A 24,873-nucleotide genomic window follows, 5' to 3' on the forward strand; every position below is an offset into this window, starting at 1 on the left:
GATCCATTAGGCCCCATCAGATGTGTTTAAGCTCTTCCACCAATGTGGTTGAAGGTGTAATCAGCCAGAACACCTGTTCTTGAAGTATCAATGTGCCCTTGCTCATTCTGGTGTGGGAATCCTAATTAAATATTTGACCTGATTATTCTCTAACAGATCTAGATAACATTGGTGCTCTAATCCTAGGTTTAGGATTATAGTTAAGGTTAGATTCAAGTTAGACTAAATGATGCCCACAAGCCCGAGACATAGGCTTAGGGCAAGGACAGGGTAAGGGCTAGACTAAATGATTGCCATCTTCTGCTCTGGAGAGGTATTGCAGATGGGATTCCTACCTAAACCCATTAGGTTGTGTTGACATAAAGCAATCTTGTAGTTTTAAGGATTTTGTATGTCATGTTAAAACTACATTATTTAAAAATGTTTAACCACTAAACATGAATTAATATAATAGAGGCTACATGTTATACTTATATTGTTACAACAGACACCCATGTTGCTTTTTCTGAGTGTATAATGTAGGTACAATGCAGCGAAGCCAGCTCTTCGAGCTTGGTGCCCAGCTTCGTTCCGAGTTCTGTAAACAAAACTGGTTCCCTTTACGGATCTCAGAATTGGTTTTGAGAACGGACCTAACTTCACTCTGCAGGATAATAATAAGTGGTGTTTTTTAAAGGTGAAATTGACACATTGCTGTGGTACTTTGCAATCACTCCATTGTAGTGAATGAGGCGATATTGCTTCCTGTCTGGACCAGGTCTGGACACGCCTCTCATCTAACCACCCCCCCACATCAACAAGAAGCTAGAATGTTTTGCAACCCCGGAAAAGTTTTTTTTTTTTAACTCTTTCCCCGCCAGAGCATTTTCCAGTGAGTTGCTAGCCAGCGTCAGCCTTTTTGGTCATATTCACTAATCTTTGAAGGCCCACTGAAAATGTTGTGTTAGGTCTATGTGAACACTGAATACATCAAAAGAAAAACAGAACTTCAACTTTTAATGACAAAAAAACTATTTTATTCCATCTTTGTTCGTGAGGTATAAACATTTGAATATTGGTCATTTTCGGGAAAAAACTAAATTTTGAGCAAAAAGCTGAGAAAATTCCATTTTTTTCAAAGATATTGATTTTCAAGATAAAACTGATTTCCTATTTACATTTTTGACTCTCTTATTTACAAACAGTAACATTGTATTCAAAATCACAAAATAAAATAATAATAACAGCGATAATAATAACAAACAGCTCTAAGATATCCCAACATTCTACAAAATGTTAGGGGAATCCACACCAAACTTTACACAAAACATTTCCTAAAGCACCAGGTTCCGTATAAACTTTACACATTTACATACATCAATTATGAGTCTTTCACATATTAGTTTAGCCATTTTCATATAAACACTTCCATATTCCTCATTTTCCAGAAAAACAAGAAACATATTCACTAAATACTGTAGATTTCTGGCCTTTCCTTGGCTGCACCACGTGCTCCTGTTGGACCACGTCCTCATGTTGGACCACCTGCTGTGTTTGATCTGTGAATAATTATATGGACATCTAGTTATTTATCTATTTATGAATACATGTATTTATTTATTTCATACAAAAACCAAATAAAACAGTGTCATACCTGTGTCCCCACTGATATTATAGAGCTGAAACACATCTGTGTTGAATCTGCGTTGAACGTTCTGTGTTGAACGTGTCCACAGTCTGAATCTGAACTCAGACGAAGACTAGGTGTCCTCTGTCTTGTCCCACATCTGGTTTTCTGTCTTCTCCTTGAATGTCCACTATAAATGTCTCTTTTCTCTTCCTCCTGTCTGTCATTGTCTCTGTGTCGCTCCATGCCCCCCTGAGTTAAATTCAGAAAGCATTTTGTAAAAGCAAAAAACGGGTTTGTAGGAGCAAAATAAGTTTTGTAGGTGCATTTTTAAAAATAAATATATATTTTTGGTTTACAAAAATCCACTTGCACTTACAAAACTTCACGTACATTTACAAAACTTCACATGCGTTTACAATTTTATCTGGCCTCATCTTGACACCATAGCAGCCTTCCTAAATTCATCTCCAGTACGTTCTAAATGTTTTCTGAAATCAAAATTAAATTGTACTGCAATGCACTTTATGTATTTATTTAATTATTTACACATGTATATTCTCTTGGTACCACACATCATCTCCATTTTCTTTGCCTTGCAGTATCAGTTTCTGGTATGTCTTTCTAATACTGTCTCTTCTTTAGACATAAGACCATGAAAGGATACCCCCCCAAGGCTGAGCTCATCTCCTGCCTTTGTCCAATAATATTAGCTCAAAGAAAGGAACAATGCCATCAAATTAAAAAAGATCATACTCTGACCTTGTAAAGACAATTATAGTTGCTCATTCTGTAGTGCTGATGAGTTTTTGGTAGGTTCATCATCATAAGCCAAATAAAGTTGGGCTCAGATCAAAGCGGCTGAGGCTGATGGTGCTTTATTCTAATTCATATCGACGTCCCTGATGTAGTGACCATGTACAGTCAGCCAAGGCTAAGAGCTCAACATTGTCCAATCCTGCAAATGGCTCTCTATATTTTCTCCCCTTATATTTGGTCCTGTCAGAAAAATTATCCACATCCATCACTGTTATCATGTCTATTTTTGCTTAAGCACAGTTACAATTTTCTGGTAACTGCTCAAGGCAATGTTTCATCATTCTGCTTCATCTTTCTCACTGAAACCAAGGCAAAAGTTTCAGCTCTCAAAATGGATTTTTTTTTTTTATTGGCACGTGAGAAATGTCAGTTTTGGTGCATTTATCTGGAAATGGTTCAGGCTTAATGTAAGTGGAAATGTAATTTACAGTAACAGGTTTTCACTTGCAGATCCAGTAGAAGGCATATGTATATGGGGGGTGATATTTGTGGAAATTGAGGTGTCTCCTTCCGGTGATTTTAGAACCTCTCCCTCTTCTTCTCCTTTCTGTTCGCCCTGTAATTTCACTGGTAATGTGAGTATGATGGAGTCTTGATAATGGCACACTTTCATTTCACATGAGACAGGAGGACTCATTACAGGCTGGGACATGTTTCTCGACAGGGGTTAGAAATGCTTCCTGTTATCTCCACATCATCATGTCTTAACAGTTGTCAGTCTTATATTTCCTTTTCATCATCTCCTTATTTTCATTAGTGCTGAGGCAACAACTCGTGAAATCCAGTCAAGTGTTTCTAAGTGTAACATACAGACCTGTCTAAGTTGGGGGAGCTGGTGCATTGTGGGTTTAAATACACACAATCTTGTGTATTTATGATGAGTGCAATGCGTTAAAGGGGAAATTTGACTTCTCTGCCAAAAAGAGCACAAAAGGAGTGGTGTAAAAGGAACTGAATCTTAGCTAAAGCCTAGTGTAATTTTGGCAGAGAAGTCAAATTTCCCCTTTAATGCATTGCACTGATCATAAATACGCAAGATTGTGTGTGTTTAAGTTGAGAGAACTGGTGCATTGTGGATTTAGACAGTTCTGGATGTTTGCAAACCACAAAAATACTGTTTGTGTAAAGCAGTATGTAAGGTATAAGAGATGAAAAGATTTAATGACATCTCACAGACATAGAAATCATCCATTTGGATAGAGAGATGTTCACAGAATTGTGTTTTTATTATAGGTTACACTTAAAAAAAAAAAAAAAAAAACAGGTTCTCATATAAACGATTTATAAATGGTTGTGGTTATTAGGATATTAGTTAGATGTAAAAACTTTAACATTTACACATTATTAACCTCTTAACGCCTGAATTTTTGTGTATTAAAAATGTACTACTTGTGGATTAAGTGGAGATCGTTAATTTGATTGTAGCCCATAAAATAGATAAAGATTTGGGTAATGAGTTAAATTTGTGACAACAGGCCTATTGGTAAACAGTAATGAAACATAATAGATTTATGTGTCTCAGGAGATGGAGAGGGGTTTTATTGATGTCACAAAATTATTTTCAGTGTCCTGACTTGGTACGTATCTGTGATGGGGTGAGGGTAAGGACTTAGATGCACAGTGCAATCAGTTTGATTATATTTATTTTTAATGTCAAATAAACAAAAATAAAATAAAAACAAACGTCTTCACAAAAATATCTTTAACTGGATACAAGAAAACTCAGGAATCTTTGTCACAAAAACCACATCTATAACTCAGCCTTGGAACACAGAAATTTCCAGATTACACTTACTAAAGTCTCAGGCAGCATGGATGGGACAGACTTGAGGGTCTGAAGTCTTCTTTCGGAATGAAAGCCACAATCTGACAAAGACAGGAGACAATGGGATGCTAGTATGGCATGCTCATCAACTGATGAACTGCAGGTGTGCAAGTGGTTGCAGGCGTGGGCTGAGGGAGGGCGAGTAAGCTGCAAAACCTGATGTGGACCATAATAGTATTGAACAGTAGTGGGCCGCCAAGGCCAGCAAGGCCTTCTCGGCTGGCCCAAAACATCATCAGAAACACTGACCTACATTTGCAACCTAAATTCTAATATTTGTTCTATGAAATTGTATTAATTTATTCCTAATAGACTATTCTTTTCATTACTTAGCATTTCTCTTGGCTGCACTGCTTCCAGTACGTGTATGTGGATGCTAGATATTTTGTCCAATCAGATTTCAGTCTCTATTTGTTGCCAGGGTTAATGTAATCCGCCCAGGGCCTTCAAAGTCAGTAGTGCCGACCCACATAACTTAAACTGCATAGCATCAAGACTATTTCTTTAATCAATCAGATACCAGCTAGCTGACCCCCAATGTCGTTACCATTTTCCTTCCTCTGATTGGATGGTAAGAGCAAAACTAAATTTGATATAGCTTTGGCAATATTGCTTATGATTCATGCCAATAAATCTAATTTTGATTCAACTTAATTGAACTATTAATACATTTGAGGTAGAACTTTTTTACATCCACAATGGCTGATAGAGGAGAGGAAAATGATGTGGTCTTGGACATACTTAAAAATCAATTTTCCAAGCAGACTTTTCCAGAAAAGCTGGACATAGTGAGGTGAGGTCAGCCAATCCTGATGCTAGCTAGCATGTTTAACGTACATTCTCTGCTCTCAAGAGAACAGAAACTTATGTCAGGAATACGACTGGACAGAGGAGACTCTCAGCCTTTGCCTCCATGGACATAAAAAAGGACTTTGATGGAACTGAAACACACAGTGACGGGCCAGACTAAGAGCAGTTCAGAGGCCCCTATGAAAAAGAAACATCTAAAGTACGTGACGTCGCCCGGTACGGCGCAGCCGGGGCCCCACCCTGGAGCCAGGCCTGGGGTTGGGGCTCGTATGCGAGCGCCTGGTGGTCGGGCCTATGCCCACGGGGTCCGGCCGGGCCCAGCCCGAAAGAGCGACGTGGGCCCACCCTCCGACGGACTCACCACCCATCGAGGGAATCATAGGGGCCGGGTGCAGTGTGGATTGGGTGACAGTCAAAGGCAGGGAGCCCGACAACCCGATCCCCGGACACGGAGTCTAGCTCTTGGGACATGGAATGTCACTTCGCTGGGGGGGAAGGAGCCAGAGCTTGTGAGGGAGGTTGAGAGATACCGTCTAGATATAGTCGGGCTCACCTCCACACACAAGCTTGGGCTCTGGAACCCAACCCCTCGAAAGGGGCTGGACTCTCCACTTCTCTGGCGTTGCCCGCGGTGAGAGGTGGCGGGCTGGTGTGGGCTTACTCATAGCCCCTCAGCTCAGCTGCCATGTGTTGGAGTTCACCCTGGTGAACGAGAGGGTCGCGTCCCTACGCCTTCGGGTCGGGGACAGGTGCCTCATTGTTGTTTCGGCCTACGGGCCGAACAGCAGTGCAGAGTACCCAGCCTTCTTGGAGTCTCTGGGAGGGGTGCTGGATGGTGCTCCGACTGGGGACTCCATTGTTCTCCTGGGCGACTTCAATGCCCACGTGGGCAACGACAGTGAGACCTGGAGGGGGGTGATGGGGAGGAACGGCCTCCCTGATCTGAACCTGAGTGGTGTTTTGTTATTGGACTTCTGTGCTAGTCACAGTTTGTCCATAACGAACACCATGTTCCAACACAGGGATGTCCATAAGCACACTTGGCACCAGAACACCCTAGGCCGGAGGTCGATGATCGACTTCATTGTCGTATCATCAGACCTCCGGCCGCGTGTTTTGGACACTCGGGTGAAGAGAGGGGCAGAGCTGTCAACCGATCACCACCTAGTGGTGAGTTGGATCCGCTGGCGAAGGAGGAAACTGGACCGACTCGGCAGGCCCAAACATGTTGTGAGGGTCTGTTGGGAACGTCTGGCGGAACCCGATCTCAGTGTGGTTTTCAACTCCCACCTCCGGGAGAGCTTCTCCCAGATCCCGGGGGAGGCTGGGGACATTGAGTCCGAGTGGACCATATTCTCCACCTCCATTGTCGAAGCGGCTGCTCGGAGTTGTGGTCGCAAGGTCTCCGGTGCCTGTCGTGGTGGCAATCCCCGAACCCGGTGGTGGACCCCGGAAGTAAGGGATGCCGTCAAGCTGAAGAAGGAGTCTTATCGGGCCTTGTTGGCCCGTGGGACTCCCGAGGCAGCTGATGGGTACCAGAAGGCCAAGCGTGCTGCAGCCCAGGCGGTTGTGGAGGCAAAAACTCGGGTCTGGATGGAGTTTGGGGAGGCCATGGAGGAGGACTATCGGTCGGCCTCGAGGAAATTCTGGCAAACCATCCGGCGCCTCAGGAGGGGAAAGCAGTGCGCCACCAACACTGTTTACAGTGGAAGTGGGGAGCTGCTGACCTCGACTGGGGATGTTGTCGGGCGGTGGAAGGAATACTTCGAGGATCTCCTCAATCCCACTGCCACGTCTTCCATAGAAGAAGCAGAGGCTGAGGTCTCAGAGGTGGACTCGTCCATCACCCAAGCTGAAGTCACCGAGGTGGTTGGCAAGCTCCTCGGTGGCAGGGCACCGGGGGTGGATGAGATTTGCCCTGAGTACCTTAAGTCTCTGGATGTGCAGGGACTGTCTTGGTTGACACATCTCTGTAACATCGCGTGGTGGTCGGGGACAGTACCTCTGGATTGGCAGACCGGGGTGGTGGTTCCCCTTTTTAAGAAAGGGGACCGGAGGATGTGCTCCAACTATAGGGGGATCACACTCCTCAGCCTCCCGGGGAAAGTCTATTCCAGGGTACTGGGGAGGAGGATCCGACCGATAGTCGAACCTCGGATCCAGGAGGAACAATGCGGTTTTCGTCCTGGTCATGGAACGCTGGACCAGCTCTATACTCTCCATCGGGTGCTCGAGGGTTCATGGGAGTTCGCCCAACCAGTCCACATGTGTTTTGTGGATCTGGAGAAGGCGTTCGACCGTGTCCCTCATGGTATCTTGTGGGGGGTGCTTCGGGAGTATGGGGTCCGGGGCCCTTTGCTAAGGGCAGTCCGGTCCTTGTATGACCGAAGCAGGAGCCTGGTTCGCATTGCCGGCAGTAAGTCAGACCTGTTCCAGGTGCATGTTGGACTCCGGCAGGGCTGCCCTTTGTCACCGGTTCTGTTCATGATTTTTATGGACAGAATTTCTAGGCGCAGCCAAGGGCCGGAGGGGGTCCGGTTTGGGGACCACAGGATTTCATCTCTGCTTTTTGCGGATGATGATGTCCTGTTGGCCTCATCGAACCTGGACCTTCAGCGTGCACTGGGGCGGTTTGCAGCCAAGTGTGAAGCGAGCGGGATGAGGATCAGCACCTCCAAATCCGAGGCCATGGTTCTCGACCGGAAAAAGGTGGTTTGCCCTCTCCGGGTCGGTGGGGAGTCTTTGCCCCAAGTGGAGGAGTTTAAGTATCTCGGGGTCTTGTTCACGAGTGAGGGAAGGATGGAGCGTGAGATTGACAGACGGATCGGTGCAGCGTCTGCAGTGATGCGGTCGCTGTACCGGTCGGTTGTGGTAAAGAAGGAGCTGAGCCGAGAGGCGAAGCTCTCAATTTACCGGTCAATCTACGTTCCTACCCTCACCTATGGTCATGAGCTTTGGGTCATGACCGAAAGGACAAGATCCCGGATACAAGCGGTCGAAATGAGTTTCCTCCGTCGGGTGGCACCCTTAGGGATAGGGTGAGGAGCTCAGTCACCAGGGAGGAGCTCAGAGTAGAGCCGCTGCTCCTCCGCGTCGAGAGGGGCCAGCTGAGGTGGCTCGGGCATCTGTTTCGGATGCCTCCTGGACGCCTCCCTGGGGAGGTGTTCCGGGCATGTCCCACTGGGAGGAGACCTCGGGGAAGACCCAGGACACGTTGGAGAGACTATGTCTCTCGGCTGGCCTGGGAACGCCTCGGGATCCCCCCGGAAGAGCTGGGGGAGGTGTCTGGGGAGAGGGAAGTCTGGGCATCCCTGCTTAGATTGTTACCCCTGTGACCCGGCCCCGGATAAGCGGAAGAGAATGGATGGATGGATGAAACACACAGATCACCTCTATGACAGAGTCACTGAAGTTTTCTGTCACAAAGAAGGGAGTTTGTTCTTGGTGTATAAATAATGAATATCTTGGGTAAGTAGGCTATGATGTTTTTTATTTAAATTTTGTATGTTTTTGTCATGTTATTAGATAAATATTGATTCTGAACTGCTACAGATGATGTACGTGGCACAGTTGCAGTTGTAGTGTCAAGGTTTGAAGTCATCTTAAGTGGGTTTCTTTCTTTGGTAATAATGGTATTAACTCTCAATATGCCAAATGTCTCCCTCTCTTTCTGTAGGATAAAGCCACGCCTTAATATTTTTTTGTTTTGTTTGTATAGTGTTGATGGTTTCTATAATTGAATCCTCTCAGCGCACTCGAGTTAGTTATGGAGTTTCTCAAGGCGCAGTTCTTGGACCAATTCTGTTTATCTTATCCATGCTTCCTTTAGGTAACTTAATAATAAAATACTCCGGCAACTTTCATTGTTATGCTGATGATACCCAATTAAATTTATCCATTAAACCTGTTGAAACCAATTTAGCTACCTAAACTACAGGAGTGCATTAAAGATATTAAAGACTGGATGACCAAAAACTTTCTGCTGTTAAAGGTGGGGTCCGAGATCTTAGAAAAACGATTTGAGCAAGCTACATTTTGAAAATATTCAGTTCAAAAGTCCAAACCCCTTTCTTCAGACATCCCCCCGAAGCCATGCCTCCAGAGTACTGGCACACGCAATGCTTGTTCATGAGGGTTCACGAGCGCTGCACAGCAACAATTCACCAGCTGAGGCTCTGGCTTCGTCCCCAGCTTCATCCCGTACGGTCCCAACTCGGGCTCCGATGGCAGCTACGGCCCCGACCCCGGCTGAGGCTCTGTCCGCGGCTCGGGCTCCGATGCCAGCTATGGCCTCAGCCCCAGCTCCGACCCCGGCTGAGGCTCCGGCTCGCGGATCCATGCATACCTCATTCAGTCTCCTCCAACTCCCCCGCTCTTACAGAACAGCTCCAGTTCACACCTATGTGACTAATGTTAGATTTACTACTGATTTATGTTAGTGACAAAACAGTTTGCCTGTGAACTTTCCATCCTAATATAGGTAATATAGCCAAGCTCTGGCTCTGGCTGCATTTCCTGTACAAGCACTTCAAACCTCTGAGAACGCATGAGTCATGCTTGAAGAGGGGTACACGCGGGGGGGGGGGGGTGAATGGCAGTTGAGCTTGATAGACATATCACTGTTCAATCATTTTGAGTGGGCACTCAAAATGTTTGGATGGTGTTTTTTCAGTCCTGTTCATTCCACAGATGACTAATTTTTTTTTTTTTTTTGTGTTAGGGCATTTAATTAATTAGTTGTAATTTGGGTGTGAAGGGGATTTTAAGCAATATAGTAAAAAATGCTTCAGGAAAACATCCCAGACCCCACCTTTAAACTCAGACAAACCTGAAGTCATTGTGCTCGGCCCAAAAACTGTTGGGGATGCAGTGTCCAGCAAAGGAGTTGACATGGATGGTGTCCATTCTACAACTTCATTTCTATATATAGTAATTATTTGTTTTAATCTGTTTATTTCTTCGTATTTTATGGATTGTTTGTTTTATCTTGTTGTACAGTGTCCTTGGGTGTCTTGAAAGGCACTTATAAATAAAATGTAGTATTATTATTATTATTATTATTATTACCCTGGATCCTAGAACCACTGTGAGGAATCTAGGCCTTTTTTTTTTTTTTAATCAGGATATATCATTTAACTCACACATAAAACAGATTTCTAGAACTGCCTTTTTCCATCTGCACAATAGGCAAGGCAAGGCAGATTTATTTGTATAGCACAATTCATACACGGGGCAATTCACTGTGCTTTATAAAAATGGAAAGAGACAGATTAATAACACACAATTATAATTAAAATATAATCAATTAAACAAATAATAATCAATTAAAACAAAGTAAACGAGAAGAGTGCAGATAGAACCCTTTCAGTTGTTATATGCACAGTTGAACAGAGCTGTTTTCAGCCTGGACTTAAACATTGTCACAGTAGAGGCCTGTCTCACGTCATCACGAAGACTGTTCCAGAGTTTAGCTGCATAGAACTGAAATGCAGCTTCACCCTGTTTAGTCCTGACTCTGGGTACCAGCAAAAGACAAGTCCCTGAGGTTCTCAGGGTCTGACATGGTTCATATGGGACCAACATATCACAGATGTACTTTTGTGCTAGACCATGGAGACACTTATAAATGAGCAGAGCTGTTTGAAGGTCTATTCTCTGAGCGACAGGAAACCAGTGCAATATTGCTAAAATCAGGCATATTTTAACACAAAATGATGCAGAAAAATTAGTCCATGTTTTAATTTCATCCAGACTAGATTATTGTAACTCACTTCTCTCAGGCTGTCCCAAAAAGTCCTTAAAGACCCTTTAAATAATCCAGAATGCTGCTGCCCGTGTACTGACTAGAAACCAGTATCAAAGACCATATTCCTCCTGTGTTGGCTTCTCTACACTAGCGCCCTGTAAAAGCTAGGATAGACTTTAAAATACTCCTCCTCACTTACAAAGCCCTTCATGGCTAGGCACCTACTTATCTGAAAGAACTTTTAGTTCTATACAATCTATCTAGAGCAATTAAGTCTGAACATGCAGGCTTACTGGTGCTCCCTAGAATCTCCAAAAGTAGGACAGGAGCCAAAGCCTTCGGCTATCAAGCTCCACTATTGTGGAACCACCTCCCTACTTCGGTCTGGGAGGCAGACCCCACCTCTATGTTTAAGAGTAGACTAAATATTTTCCTTACAGATTAAGTTTGTAGTTAGGGTGGCTGAAGCTGCTCTTAGTTCTGCTGCTATAGGCTTAGACTGTGTTAGGACTGGAAGTACGATGTCTGGACCCAAAAGCACGACCAGCAGACAAAAAATACAATTAAGTTGTGTTTATTAAACACAGACAGGGAATACAGTTCACACAAAAAGATTTTGGGTGAGTCCTCAGCGTATTGTCTCCGCGGATTCGTCACGACGTCCGAATCCAAAGGAGGAAACCCACGGCCCGGGTCGGGAGCACACGAGGGGAACCCGACTAGATAAAAGCAGAGGAGCGTCAGGGGACAGTCCAGGTCATACACAGGGAGACTAGCAGACAGGCAACAGTACATAGGGGAAAATGCAGAATCACGTACCATGAATCCGGGCAAAAAGGTCGAACACGGGAGTGGCTGATCAGGCTGAAGTACAGACAGGGGGTCAGGCAAATCTCAGGAGTTGAGGAACAATCCGGGTCGGAAACAGACAGGCAGGCAAACAAACAGGATCTGAAGAACGCTGGTAAGTAGACACACCAAAAAAGGAGGAATACGAACTGGCACAGGACAGGGGAAAACACAGGGCTGATATACACAGGAGGGAGGGAAGACAATGAGACACAGGTGGAACAAATCAGGGCGGGGACAGGTAATCACACAGGTGACACAATCAGGGAAGGGAAGCAAAGACACCAGACATGACACGAGGAGAACTTAACAAAATAAAACAGGAAATAACAGACAAGACAGACAAAACAAGCAAGAGTCCGGGGACTGATATGACAGACTGCTGGGAGACTCATCAGGATACACTGAGCTCCTTCTCCTCTCTGACCTCCTCTCTGCTCCTCCTCTCCTCTGACCTTCTCTCTCCTAATCTTCTCTTCTATTTACACCCCAGCAAACACATGTTACTGACTTGACTTCTTCACTGGCTGAATACAGTATCTCTGCTGATTTTGGTCATTTCTTGCTCATCAAAAACAGCATCTAACAGCATGAGGGCAGAACAAAGCAGCTGTAGCTAATGATGCTCTTTTGTCTTGCTGCAGTAATCATAATGTGGTGAGGTTGCATTCAGAGTTTTCTTGTGAACATTCCAATAGAGTTTTTCAAAGGTGTGGGTACATGTTACAACACAGTCACCATGGAACGATCAGCAAATAAAATCGTATTTTTCTCCTTTCACACATATTGCTCCTGCCCACTCAACCATCACTCTCCTTATTCGTGAGCAAAGACAAGGGGCCAAGGTTGAGGTGTGAGTAAATGTTCCATGGTTACCTTTAATTAGGTACTTTTTATGTTCCAACAAGCTCAGGCACAAACTAGTCTCCCTTTCCTTATTAATTTAAAACATGTCACTAAACAGTTGTGAGAAATTATCGTCTATGTTCTTGCAGTCCATCATTAATGTAATTAGAATCTTGTGTTTTTCCTACTGAGACAAGCCAAAATTTCTGCTGTGAAACAGATGTATTCGTCAGCGTGAGAACTCCAGCCCACAGAAAAACATGAATTGATTAGTTTCTGAAAATGAACCAATGGATTTATTTATTGATAATTATATTTGCAGAGGTCTATGTCAATTTGTTCTCTATTGTCTCCACTTTTACATTTACTTATTTCTCTTTCTGCTTTTCTATATTGTGTTTCAGTTAAAGGGGTTAAATTATGAAATGGTCTAACAGATGAATTAAAGCAAGTAAAACATAAATCATCTTAAAGGAATATATAAAACCCAGTTTTTCAATAAATGCAAGGATGAGGAACACCAGTATAATCCAGGACGGTAATGGAAATGTTTAAAGGAGTCTAGTTGTATTGTTTTGTACTGCTCTGTTACTTACATAAAAATTTAAGTTTTAGTTAAGTGTTGGTATGTGAAAACTTGGTAAATTTATGTGTATGTTGCATGTTTATCTATGATCTAAAGTGCTGTTTATTATTTATATAGATTATATTATAATGTTTCTATAGTGCTTGGCTGTTTAAAAATTGTTAGATTTTTTTTCTTGTTTTTGTAGATGGGGAATTGCAGCAGTAATTACATTACATATTTTGTTGAAGAGGCAGAAAATCTAAGATTGTTCTTTCTGCTCCTGATGTGGTCTGTTTGCTCTCACATAGAAGCAGATTATTTTATCTTATGAATGAAATAAATCAACTAAACTGAACTTCTTTATGTGGACCATTTATTTTACTCTCTAGGGACAGAAACACACAAATAGGCAAGCAGACAAAGAAATGTTCTATCAATTATATTAAAACATTTTCAATATAACTCTGGAATGGATTAAACATACCAAAGGTGAAAGGATTGTTTGACATTGGTTAAAGCATTAATGAATAATTAAAAATTAACATGAAACATTACAATCCTGTCTCATTACATATGTCACACCAACACCTGTCAAACTAATGAGCTGAGCTGCACAAAATGTCACACAAACCACACTGACCACGATGTACTACTGTATGAATCATATCGTTTGATGCCATAGGAAGCTTTCTGAACATTAAAGCTGCGGAAGACTTTTGTCACCAATTTTTCATCAAATCTGTCAAACTCCAGTCATAGCCTAAGTATCACGAATTTGTTAAGTCTTTCTGTGATTACTCACCTGAATCTCTTCCCTCATGGTGAACAATTTTGAAGTGTACTCCACCATAAACAAACCATTTGTTTACAAACAGAGCCGGTAGGTAAACTCGGGCATCTTTGGAATTTTGTTGCGACGTGAACTGTGGGAAGTGGAGGTTCGCGCAGCTGCCTAGTAGTGGCAGCTGCAACAAACACTACGCGGAAACGGCTGGAACTCCACTTCCCTCTAGCATTTCCCTCCAGTGTTTCCCTCTGTTTCTGCATTTCTGCAGCCATATGGTTGCACTGCTGCTGCCAGGCTGCAAACCTCCTCTTCCCACAATGCACTCCATTAGTAAATGATTACTAGAGACATTATTAATGTCTTACTAATATATCAACAATGAGTTAATTAATGCTGAGTAGTGCATAAGTGATAACTAATTTCATTATTCAGCTGTAATTAAAGTTTAATAATTTATTAACTAACTTTGAGTAGTAAACAATAACTGCTTATTAATACATAAACTAATATGCAACCAAATACTGAGTAATACATGATAATGATTGTTAAAACATTATTAAACAGTAAATTAATGCTTAATAATTTATTAACTCACGTTAATTAAGGGACCCTTTTTTTTTTTTTTTTTTTTTTTTTAATTAAGGGACCCTTTGAGAATTTTGTTGAATTTTGACTTTCCTAATGTGGAGTTTTTAATGAGTTTAGCATCCACGCTAATGCTAGCATACTAAGTTATGCTATCCGCTGGTTAACGCCGTATAGAGGGTTTCCCCCTCTATACAGCATCGGGGCCAGGGCCTTAGAGGGCCATGCCCCTCTAAGTCAGACTGAGTGGCAAAAACCAACCTGCTCAACATGATGGAGTATAGCAGTAAACACAGCAAGACCGGGAAAATGTGAAATATGAAATTAAATTAAGGACAGTTGGACTCGACATGGATCCGTACGAGCTACCAAAGAACAAGTGGTCCATGAACCACTTGACCACTGACATGTGGCCCGAAATCATGCATCCAGACATCCAGAGTGTAGGGGATCATCGCTATTTTTACCTGAAGCAAATATACATCGTTTCATCATTACTGACAACCAGGGGCTAAAATTAGGGTCTAGAACCAACTGATCCAAAGTCCATTTACAGTAGACCATGCACTGACCCCAGTGAATATATGCATGATCTACTGGTACAGAAGAGATTTACGTCTAGTTAATATCAAGTACTTTACACAACACAGACACTACTGCTTTGTATGAGCAGGGTATGACTTTGTTCTTGTAAATTATGATATATTTCCCTCCTGTTTTTAAATTACAACATTATTCTTGTAATATTATGGCTTTATTGTCGTAATATGATGACCTTCATCTCATGAACAAATGACATTCATTTATTCATTCATTATCCTCCGCTTTATCCGGGGCTGGGTCATGGGGGCAACAGTCTAATCAGGGATGCCCAGACTTCCCTCTCCCCAGACACATCCTCCAGCTCTTCCGGGGGGACCCCGAGGCGTTCCCAGGCCAGCTGAGAGACATAGTCTCTCCAGTGTGTCCTGGGCTTCCCCAAGGTCTCCTCCTGGTGGGACATGCCCGGAACACCTCCCCAGGGAGGCGTCCAGGAGGCATCTGAAACAGATGCCCGAGCCACCTCAGCTGGCCCCTCTCGACGCGGAGGAGCAGCAGTTCTACTCCGAGCTCCTCCCTGGTGACTGAGCTCCTCACCCTATCTCTAAGAGTGCGCCCAGCCACCTTACGGAGGAAGCTCATTTCGACTGCTTGTATCCGGAATCTTGTCCTTTCGGTCATGACCCAAAGCTCATGACCATAGGTGAGGGTAGGAACGTAGATTGACCAGTAAATTGAGAGCTTCGCGTCTTGGCTCAGCTCCTTCTTCACCACAACTGACCGGTACAGCGACCGCATCACTGCAGACGCTGCACCGATCCGTCTGTCAATCTCACGCTCCATTCTTCCCCCGCTCTTGAACAAGACCCCAAGATACTTAAACTCCTCCACTTGGGGCAGGGGCTCCCCACCTACCTGGAGAGGGCAGACCACCTTTTTCTGGTCGAGAACCATGGCCTCGGATTTGGAGGTACTGATCCTCATCCCGCTCGCTTCACGCTCGGCTGCAAACTGCCCCAGGGCACACTGAAGGTCCAGGCTCGATGAGGCCAACAGGACAACATCATCTGCAAAAAGCAGAGATGAAATCCTGTGGTCCCCAAACCAGACCCCCTTCGGCCCCTGGCTGCACCTAGAAATTCTGTCCATAAAAATTATGAACAGAACCGGTGACAAAGGGCAGCCCTGCCGGAGTCCAACATGCACCTAGAACAGGTCTGACTTACTCCTGGCAATGCGAACCAGGCTCCTGCTTCGGTCATACAAGGACCTGACTTAACAGAGGGCCCCGGACCCCATACTTTCGAAGCACCCCCCACAGGATTTCACGAGGGACACGGTCAAATGCCTTCTCCAAATCCACAAAACACATGTGGACTGGTTGGGCGAACTCCCATGAACCCTTGAGCACCCAGTGGAGGGAATAGAGCTGGTCCAGTGTTCCGCGACCAGGATGAAAACTGCATTGTTCCTCCTTGATCCGAGGTTCAACTATCGGTCGGATCCTCCTCTCCAGTACCCTGGAATAGACTTTCCCCGGGACGCTGAGGAGTGTGATCCCCCTGTAGTTGGAGCACATCCTCCAGTCCCCCTTCTTAAAAAGGGGGACCACCACCCCGGTCTGCCAATCCAGAGGTACTGTTCCCAACTGCCACGCAATGTCACAGAGACATGTCAGCCAAGGCAGTCCCTGCACATCCAGAGACTTAAGGTACTCAGGGTGAATCTCATCCACCCCCAGTGCCCTGCCACCAAGGAGCTTGCCAACCACCTCGGTGACTTAAGCTTGGGTGATGGATGAGTCCACCTCTGAGACCTCAGCCTCTGCTTCCTCCATGGAAGACGTGGCAGTGGGATTGAGGAGATCCTCGAAGTATTCCTTCCACCGTCTGACAACATCCCAAGTCGAGGTCAGCAACTCCCCACTTCCACTGTAAACAGTGTTGGTGGTGCACTGCTTTCCCCTCCTGAGGCGCCGGATGGTTTGCCAGAATTTCCTCGAGGCCGACTGATAGTCCTCCTCCATGGCCTCCCCAAACTCCACCCAGACCCGAGTTTTTGCCTCCACAACCACTCGGGCTGCAGCACGCTTGGCCTTCCGGTACCCATCAGCTGCCTCAGGAGTCCCACAAGCCAACAAGGCTCGATAAGACTCTTTCTTCAGCTTGACGGCATCCCTTACTTCCAGGGTCCACCACCGGGTTCAGGGATTGCCGCCACGACAGGCACTGGAGACCCTGCAGCCACAGCTCCGAGCAGCCACTTTGACAATGGAGGTGGAGAACATGGTCCACTCGGACTCAATGTCCCCAACCTCCCCTGGGATCTGGGAGAAGCTCTCCTGGAGGTGAGAGTTAAAGACCTCACTGACATCGGGCTCTGCCAGACGTTCCCAACAGACCCTCACAACATGTTTGGGCCTGCCGAGTCTGTCCGGCTTCCTCCTTTGCCAGTGGATCCAACTCACCACCAGGTGGTGATCGGTTGACAGCTCTGCTCCTCTCCTCACCCGAGTGTGCAAAGCATGCGGTCGGAGGTCTGATGACACGACTACAAAGTCAATCATCGACCTCCGACCTAGGGTGTCCTAGTGCCAAGTGCACTTGTGGACATTCCTGTGTTTGAACATGGTGTTCGTTATGGACAAACTGTGACTAGCACAGAAGTCCAATAACAAAACACCACTCGGGTTCAGATCGGGGAGGCCGTTTTTCCCCATCACCCCCTTCCAGGTCTCACTGTCGTTGCCCACGTGAGCGCTGAAGTCACCCAGGAGAACAATGGAGTCCCCAGTCGGAGCACCATCCAGCACCCCTCACAAGGACTCCAAGAAGGCCGGGTACTCTGCATTGCTGTTCGGCCCGTAGGCCGAGACAACAGTGAGGTACCTGTCCCTGACCTGAAGGTGCAGGGACGTGACTCTCTCGTTCACTGGGGTGAACACATGGCGGCTGAGCTGAGGGGCTATGAGCAAGCCCACGCCAGCCCACCGCCTCTCACTGCGGGCAATGCCAGAGAAGTGGAGAGTCCAGTCCCTCTCAAGGGGTTGGGTTCCAGAGCCCAAGCTGTGTGTGGAGGTGAGCCCGACTATATCCAGACGGTATCTCTCAACCTCCCTCACAAGCTCCGACTTGTGAGGGAGGGCCTGTTAAATTATGAGTTTTTTATATTACTACGACTTTATTTTCATAACATTGTGATTCTTTTTGTATTCGACTTTATTATTATAAAATTATGGGTTTTATATTGATATTTTATGACTTTATACTCATAGTGACATGCGTTTTTATTTTCTTATGTGGCCCTAATACGCTGTTGTAGCTTTATGCTGGAGTACCTCCTTATTTGAAAAACTAGGTTAGCCTTAGTTTAAGTTAGTTTATAAATCATGTAGGAGCACAAGGTTCATAATCACAAAATGAAGACAAAAAAACCATGAAAGATCCAATCATGAAACCAAGAGCTTTGCTAAACCAAGAGCTTTACAAGAGCTTTACTTAGCCAAAACAATATGTAATTTAGGGTATGATTTTACCCCAAAATACAGCATAAATTAATGTTACCTGACATGAAACATCTACTTCACTCTTCTTTTTGTGTCTGTAAAACGATAGCTCCAACTTTTTTTCAAACCTGTTCATACAATCAGTCGCACAACAGCTCTTCCTCATTTTTTATTAAATATTGTTCTTAAGTTTATACAGTATTGAAGCCAGCGTTGCCATTCCTCTCCCTCTTTCTGCCTCTCAGTGGGCATAACCGCGGTGACTTCCACTAGCGGAGACGTTACGTGCATACCCTCTATTATGTGTGTTACCAGGAGAGCAGAGCTTGGCAGGTGAACAGTGTTCAGAGAGCTAACCACTGTTTTCTGCTTGTACCACAGTCCTATAAAAGGACAATTAAAAAAAAAAAAAGGTAAATTGTATATGTCGTTATGAGTACAGTACAAATGCAGAATGAATGAACTTGTAATGTTAGCAGCACTCACATAAGTAGCCCAACCAAGCTAACAAAAACCTTTCCCTCTAAAATGTAAGTTTTCAAAGTAATAGATGCAGTCCATGCATACTCAAAGGAATAACTGACACAACAATACATACACTAGTGACACAACGGTTGTGTGTGGTTTATTTGGATATTTACCATGCAATAACACACTCACTGCTGTCTGTCCCATAGAAGAACATGACAGTGCTTGGTTTGTTTGGAACTATTCAGGCTTACATGAACCACATGATCACCAGAGTGGTGAGGGGTTCAGCACCTTGGTGCACCTTAGAGGCCATTTCAGCTACCTATGGGCAAAGGCAGGGTACACCCTGGATGTGTCACCAGTTCATCACAGGGCTGGCATATAGAGATGAACAATCAATCACTGTCACATTCACATCTATGGGCAATTTCAGCTGGACCAGTTAACTTGTTAGTGCATATTTTTGAATGGTGGGAAGAAGCCGGAGAACCTGAAGAGAACCCACACAAACACAGGGAGAACATGCAAACTCCACATAGATCCCTGGTGTTGTAATCAAACCCAGGACCTGCATGCTGTGAGGCAACAGTGCTATTCACTGCACCACTGTGCCACCCCCCATTCAGAGGTATGTATAACAACAAGATGACCAGCCTACTCAATGATACCACCATCTATGAGACACTGAGAAGAGACCCCACAAGCAGCTACAAAAAGAAAGTTGTAGAGGGCCTGCAAAAGTTGGAGAAAGAAAAAGCCATTGATGGACCACTCTACCACAAACTCTACCTTGGTGAATCCATCCCCTGTATCTATGGACTACCCAAGATACACAAGGAACACTCAAAGAAATGGAAAACCCATGGAGTAATCCTTATGCATTGTATTTATGTTGAAAATATTTAATAAATTCATTTTTAGTGAAAAAAACAAGAGAGTTACATGACATTTAAATAATAATACAAGTCTTGGGAATTTTCAATACTGTTTAATACAATTTAGTCAATGCAGTCGCTTAAAAAATGAAGTTTGTCCCAAAGCGTTTGCCGTCCGCCTGACACATGCGCACTGCTCAGCAGCCATTTCTGCACGATCATCACCTGTCTGCAAGGCCTGTTGTGGCGTGTGCTCCTGTGATTTTTCGTCGATTTTCAGAGACATGCAGACATACACAGAGACACAGACAGACACACTCAAAGCAATCGGGACCTGTGTTTGGCACATTTGGCACATGCCACTTTCTTGCCTGTTTTTTGAATTTAATTTAAATAAATAAAACATGAGTAACGTAAATTGACATGCGTGGTATTTATTGAGGTCCTCCAGTGTTTATTAAATTCAACACAATGATGATTAATACCATAAATTCAATGTAATGTTTAATAAATTCAACATAATGATGTTTAGTAAATTAAACATAATGATATTTGGTAAATTCAATGTGTTTAATAAATTCAACATAATGTGGCATGTTTGCCGCAGTGCATTATGGGTAGTGGGTACTATGTTGTAAATGTGTTATTTTTATGCTCAAGAATTCAGCGGGGTTGTTGTGTTAGTACTAGTTTTGACTTAATATGTGTATGGCAATGCTTATTGGACTTTTTGTTTATTTTTTCTGTATTTTTGTAATTTGTAAAGTTGCACCCTGAGTGAGAGCCATTGGCAGAGCAATGGCCATCCTGTTGTGATTATACCATGTTGGATTTCCTTGCCTGTGAAATTATAAGTGTAACTTCTGCTCACACCTGACACTGAGCTAACTTCCTGTCAAGCTTCCACCTATGCTGCAATATTGATATTAAGGCAATTAAACGTAACAGCATGTAGTAAATTCAGCGTGCTTAATAAATTCAACACAATGATATTTAGTAAATTAAACATAACGATATTTAGTAAATTCAGTGTGTTTAATAAATTGAACATAATGATGTTTAGTAAATTTAACATAACGACATTTAGTAAATTCAACATGTTTATTAAATTCAATGAAATGATATGTAGTAAATTTAATGTGTTTAATTGATTCAATGTAATGATGTATACTAAATTAAACATAACAATATTGAGTAAATTCAACATGTTTAATAAATTCAACTTAACTGTGTGATGTAGCACTTAATTAAGACGGTTTGCTGAAATTTAGTCATCTAGTATTTTTAAAATTTAAATAAAAAAGTTTTGTGGGACCGGTTGATGTTATCTTATTATTTAAATCCAATGTTCTGTTTTTTTGAGTGAAGGAGCCCCCCTCAGACCCATCGTGAGCAGCATAAACTCAGTCACCTAAAACACTGCAAAACACCTGGCGACCATCTTGGCCCCTTTGGTTGGAAACACACCACATTATGTCCAAAACTCAAAGGATTTTGTCAACAAGATCAAGAAAATAACCAGATGAAACCATGGTTTCGTGTGATATCACCTCACTTTTCACCTGCATTCCCACACAGGAAGCAGTTCAGGCAGTGAAAAGACAACTTTTACAGGACCACATACTCACTAACAGAATCAACCTTAACCCAGAACAGATATCCTCAATGCTAGATTTCTGCTTGAGTTCTACATACTTAAGGTATAATGGAGACTTCTGCAAACAGAAGTAAGGCTGCGCCATGGACTCCCCAGTGTTCCCCATTGTAGCCAACATATACACTGAAGAAGTGAAATGCAGGGCCCTGAGTACATAGAAAGGATCGGTTCCCATTCACTGGTTTAGATACATGGATGACACCTAAGTCAAGATAAGGAAAGGAGACCTGGACATTTTCACTGCACACATTGACTCAGTGGCCTAGAATATGAAGTTCACACGGGAAGACGTCCAAAACAACAGCCTGCCCTTTCTGGACTGCAAAATCCACATCAACAATGACAGAGGATTAACCATACAAATTTACAGAAAACCAATCAACCAATATCTTCTTTTTGATTGTCACCACCCACTGGAACACCAACTGGGAGTCATCAGAACCCTCAAACACAGAGTAAAAGAAATTTCTACAGAGGCTGAAGGAAAGAGAGAAAACCAGCAGGTTAAAGAAGCACTGAAGACATGTGGCTACCCTAACTGGGCCTTCCTTAAAGCCAAACCTAGGAATGAAAAACCCACCAACAACACAGAGGAAAAGCCAGAAAAATTAAAAGGCATTGTCGTTCCATACACAGTGGGAGTCTCTGAAAAACTACAAAGGATTTTCAACCAGCGCAATATCCTGGTATATTTCAAACCCGCCAACTCCCTGAGACAAGCTCTGGTACATCACAAGGACAAGCTAACTAGGGAGGACCAAATCAACATAGTCTATGACATTCAGTGCAATAAGGAATGTATGACATATACTTAAGAGAAACCAAACAACCCCTCCATAAACCCATGGCTCAACACAGGAGAGCCTCCACCTTAGGCCAAGACTCTGCAGTCCATCTTCACTTGGAAGAAAAAGGACACTCCTTCGAGGACAGCAATATCAGAATACTGGCCAGAGAAGACAAATCGTTTGAGAGAGGAGTCAAATTCCTCATTTCCACTATGTGGTACCGGCTCGGCTCGGCTCGACTCGACTCAGCCTTTTTGCGTTTCAATTATGAAAAAGGACCTGGAATCTGGTATCCAGTACTAGTTTTTTGGTATCACCTCCACCAAGGTTCCAAGAGTGGGGAACACAATACTAAAATGTGACGTGTAAACACTGCAGACCATTGATTGGTCAGAGGGTTGTCTCTGTGACCTGCCATTTTGCAAAAAACAGATGTGGAAGTTGACAGCAAATATAGCAGTAAGTTAATCCACATGATGACAACCCACAAAACTACACCATGGTCGGTCAAGGAGGTTCAGTCTTTGGTGGCTGATGTAAAAATACAGTATGAGCTTGAAGGGACAACACGCAACAAGCAAGTTTATCAGCAACTCTCTGAGCAAACCACATGGAAATAATGCGCTGCATCGCTATGATGTCCAGGTTCTCTAAAGTTGGTAGTATCCTGTAATGGAAACGGTCCAGGAATAGTATCAGGTACCCGAGCTGAGCTGAGCTGAGTCGAGTTGAGCCAGTTCCACATAGTGGAAACGTGGCATAAGAAGCCCTTTTTGTGACAGTGGAAAATCCTTCCCTGAACAGAGGTGGTGGTCTGAGACACTACTTATCAAAGACCTGTAACACCATTTTAAATAACATTGTCAAACCCTTTTCAACCAACAACCTTCCACACCTGGACTCACCTGAAACCAAACACCCCCCCTCTCCCCCGAAGGATTTGAACAGTGACCCACCCATCCGGTCAACGACCCTGAAACTGACACACAATACCCACTAACGACCCTACCCCCTGGGATACACACACCCTTACAACCCTAACACATAAATTGGGAGTAACATTTTACAGCAGACCACTCCCCCTGCAGGTTTATAAGTCCAGTTTCCCCTGCCAGTTACTAAAACTGAAGAAGTCTCTTGGATGAGAGATGAAAAGTTTTCAAAAGAGCTAAACCAGTCCAGTTGAACCGAGAAGAACTACTAAGAAAAATACAATTTATACCCAAAAAATGCTTGAACTACTTTGATGCGGCAAATAATATGAATGTAGTTTAATTACCAGCAAGTTACAGCAAAATGTAGTTCAACTACATGTAGTTTAAGTCTCTCCAACACTATTAATTATACAGTACACTGGTCCAAATCCAACCTGGGGTATAGCTTATGGTACATTACTGCATTCTGAGATGTATAAAGAACTTTTTCTTTTTATCATGAGTTTGTAGTGGTGGTGATGAAGGACTTATGATTTTGACATTTTTTTCATTTATCAACTTTAAAAACCAAAAAAAAAACCCAATAAAAAATAGAGCATTACCCATTACATATAATAATAGGCTTATTTATATTAATTAGTATAGTTATTCTTAATTAAATAATCATTATTAGTGGTATATAAATGATAGACATGCAGACATTTGTCAATAAAGTATGTAGTTTATCAAATACATAAGCATAGAACAGCCTTTATTGTCATTGTGTGTACAATGAAATTAGGAGTGCTACTCCAGTCAGTGCAAAAATATTAATAAAACACCAATACTTCAGAAACAAAATAAAGCAAATATATCATTACAAAAACTAAAATAAGAAAATATAATTTAGAATTATACAAAAGATAGGAGTTGTCCCAAGTAGAATAAATCATAAAAAAGACAAAATATGAATAGACACAATATTTACAATATTAACAGTATGTATATCTATGAACAACATTAACAGTATGCATATCTATGAACTCAAGTCTGTATAAAGATAATGCATTTATATTTTTGATAAACACTGAGTAAATTGTTATTGCAAAACAGAAGATTATTGCACATTTTTGGAAGTGATTATATGAGGATCCACTTGAGAGGAGTGATTGTACATGTGGTGAGTAACACTGCTGTGTAGACTGAAGGTAGCTCAAGCTTCATTCCTCCCCTGACCACTCCAATTAACACAGGTGTATAAAAACACCTGTGCTGTGGGTGCTCTCCCTCTCTCATTCTGCTGTCAGAGCTGGCTGCTGCTGCCAGGGAAGCCACTGTCTGGTCTTCCATTGCTGTAGAGGTGGTTAGTAGGTGGTGACCCCGGCATCATTGTTAAAGGAGGTGAGACTGGTTTAATTTCTGTTTTTTTTTTTTTGTTTGTTTGTTTTAAAAGGTTCACCTGCTGCTGTTTCATCCTTTGTTAATCCTTTGTGTTGCTCTAGTTTTGCCTTTGTTTGTTGTATGTTGTGTTGCTTTGTTGATTAGTTTAACTTGTCACTTGGTTGATTTATTCAGGGTTTGGTTTTGCCATTGATTTTTCTTTGTTTACAAATTGGGATATTTCTTTGTTAATTCTGTTTTCAGTTTTCTTAGTTCAGGGAGCTGGTCGCCGCATGGTTGAG

General features: G+C 43.2%; 2 pseudogenes; both read left to right on the forward strand.

Moving 5' to 3' along the window:
* The first annotated feature begins 8,876 nt into the window (after positions 1–8,876).
* On the forward strand, positions 8,877–11,251 carry LOC115413870 (uncharacterized; annotated as a pseudogene).
* A 6,674-nt stretch (positions 11,252–17,925) lies between these two features.
* LOC115413875 (uncharacterized) lies at positions 17,926–23,277 on the forward strand (annotated as a pseudogene).
* Positions 23,278–24,873: the final 1,596 nt, after the last annotated feature.

Source organism: Sphaeramia orbicularis, chromosome 22 (assembly GCF_902148855.1).
Source record: "Sphaeramia orbicularis chromosome 22, fSphaOr1.1, whole genome shotgun sequence".
NCBI lineage: Eukaryota > Metazoa > Chordata > Actinopteri > Kurtiformes > Apogonidae > Sphaeramia > Sphaeramia orbicularis.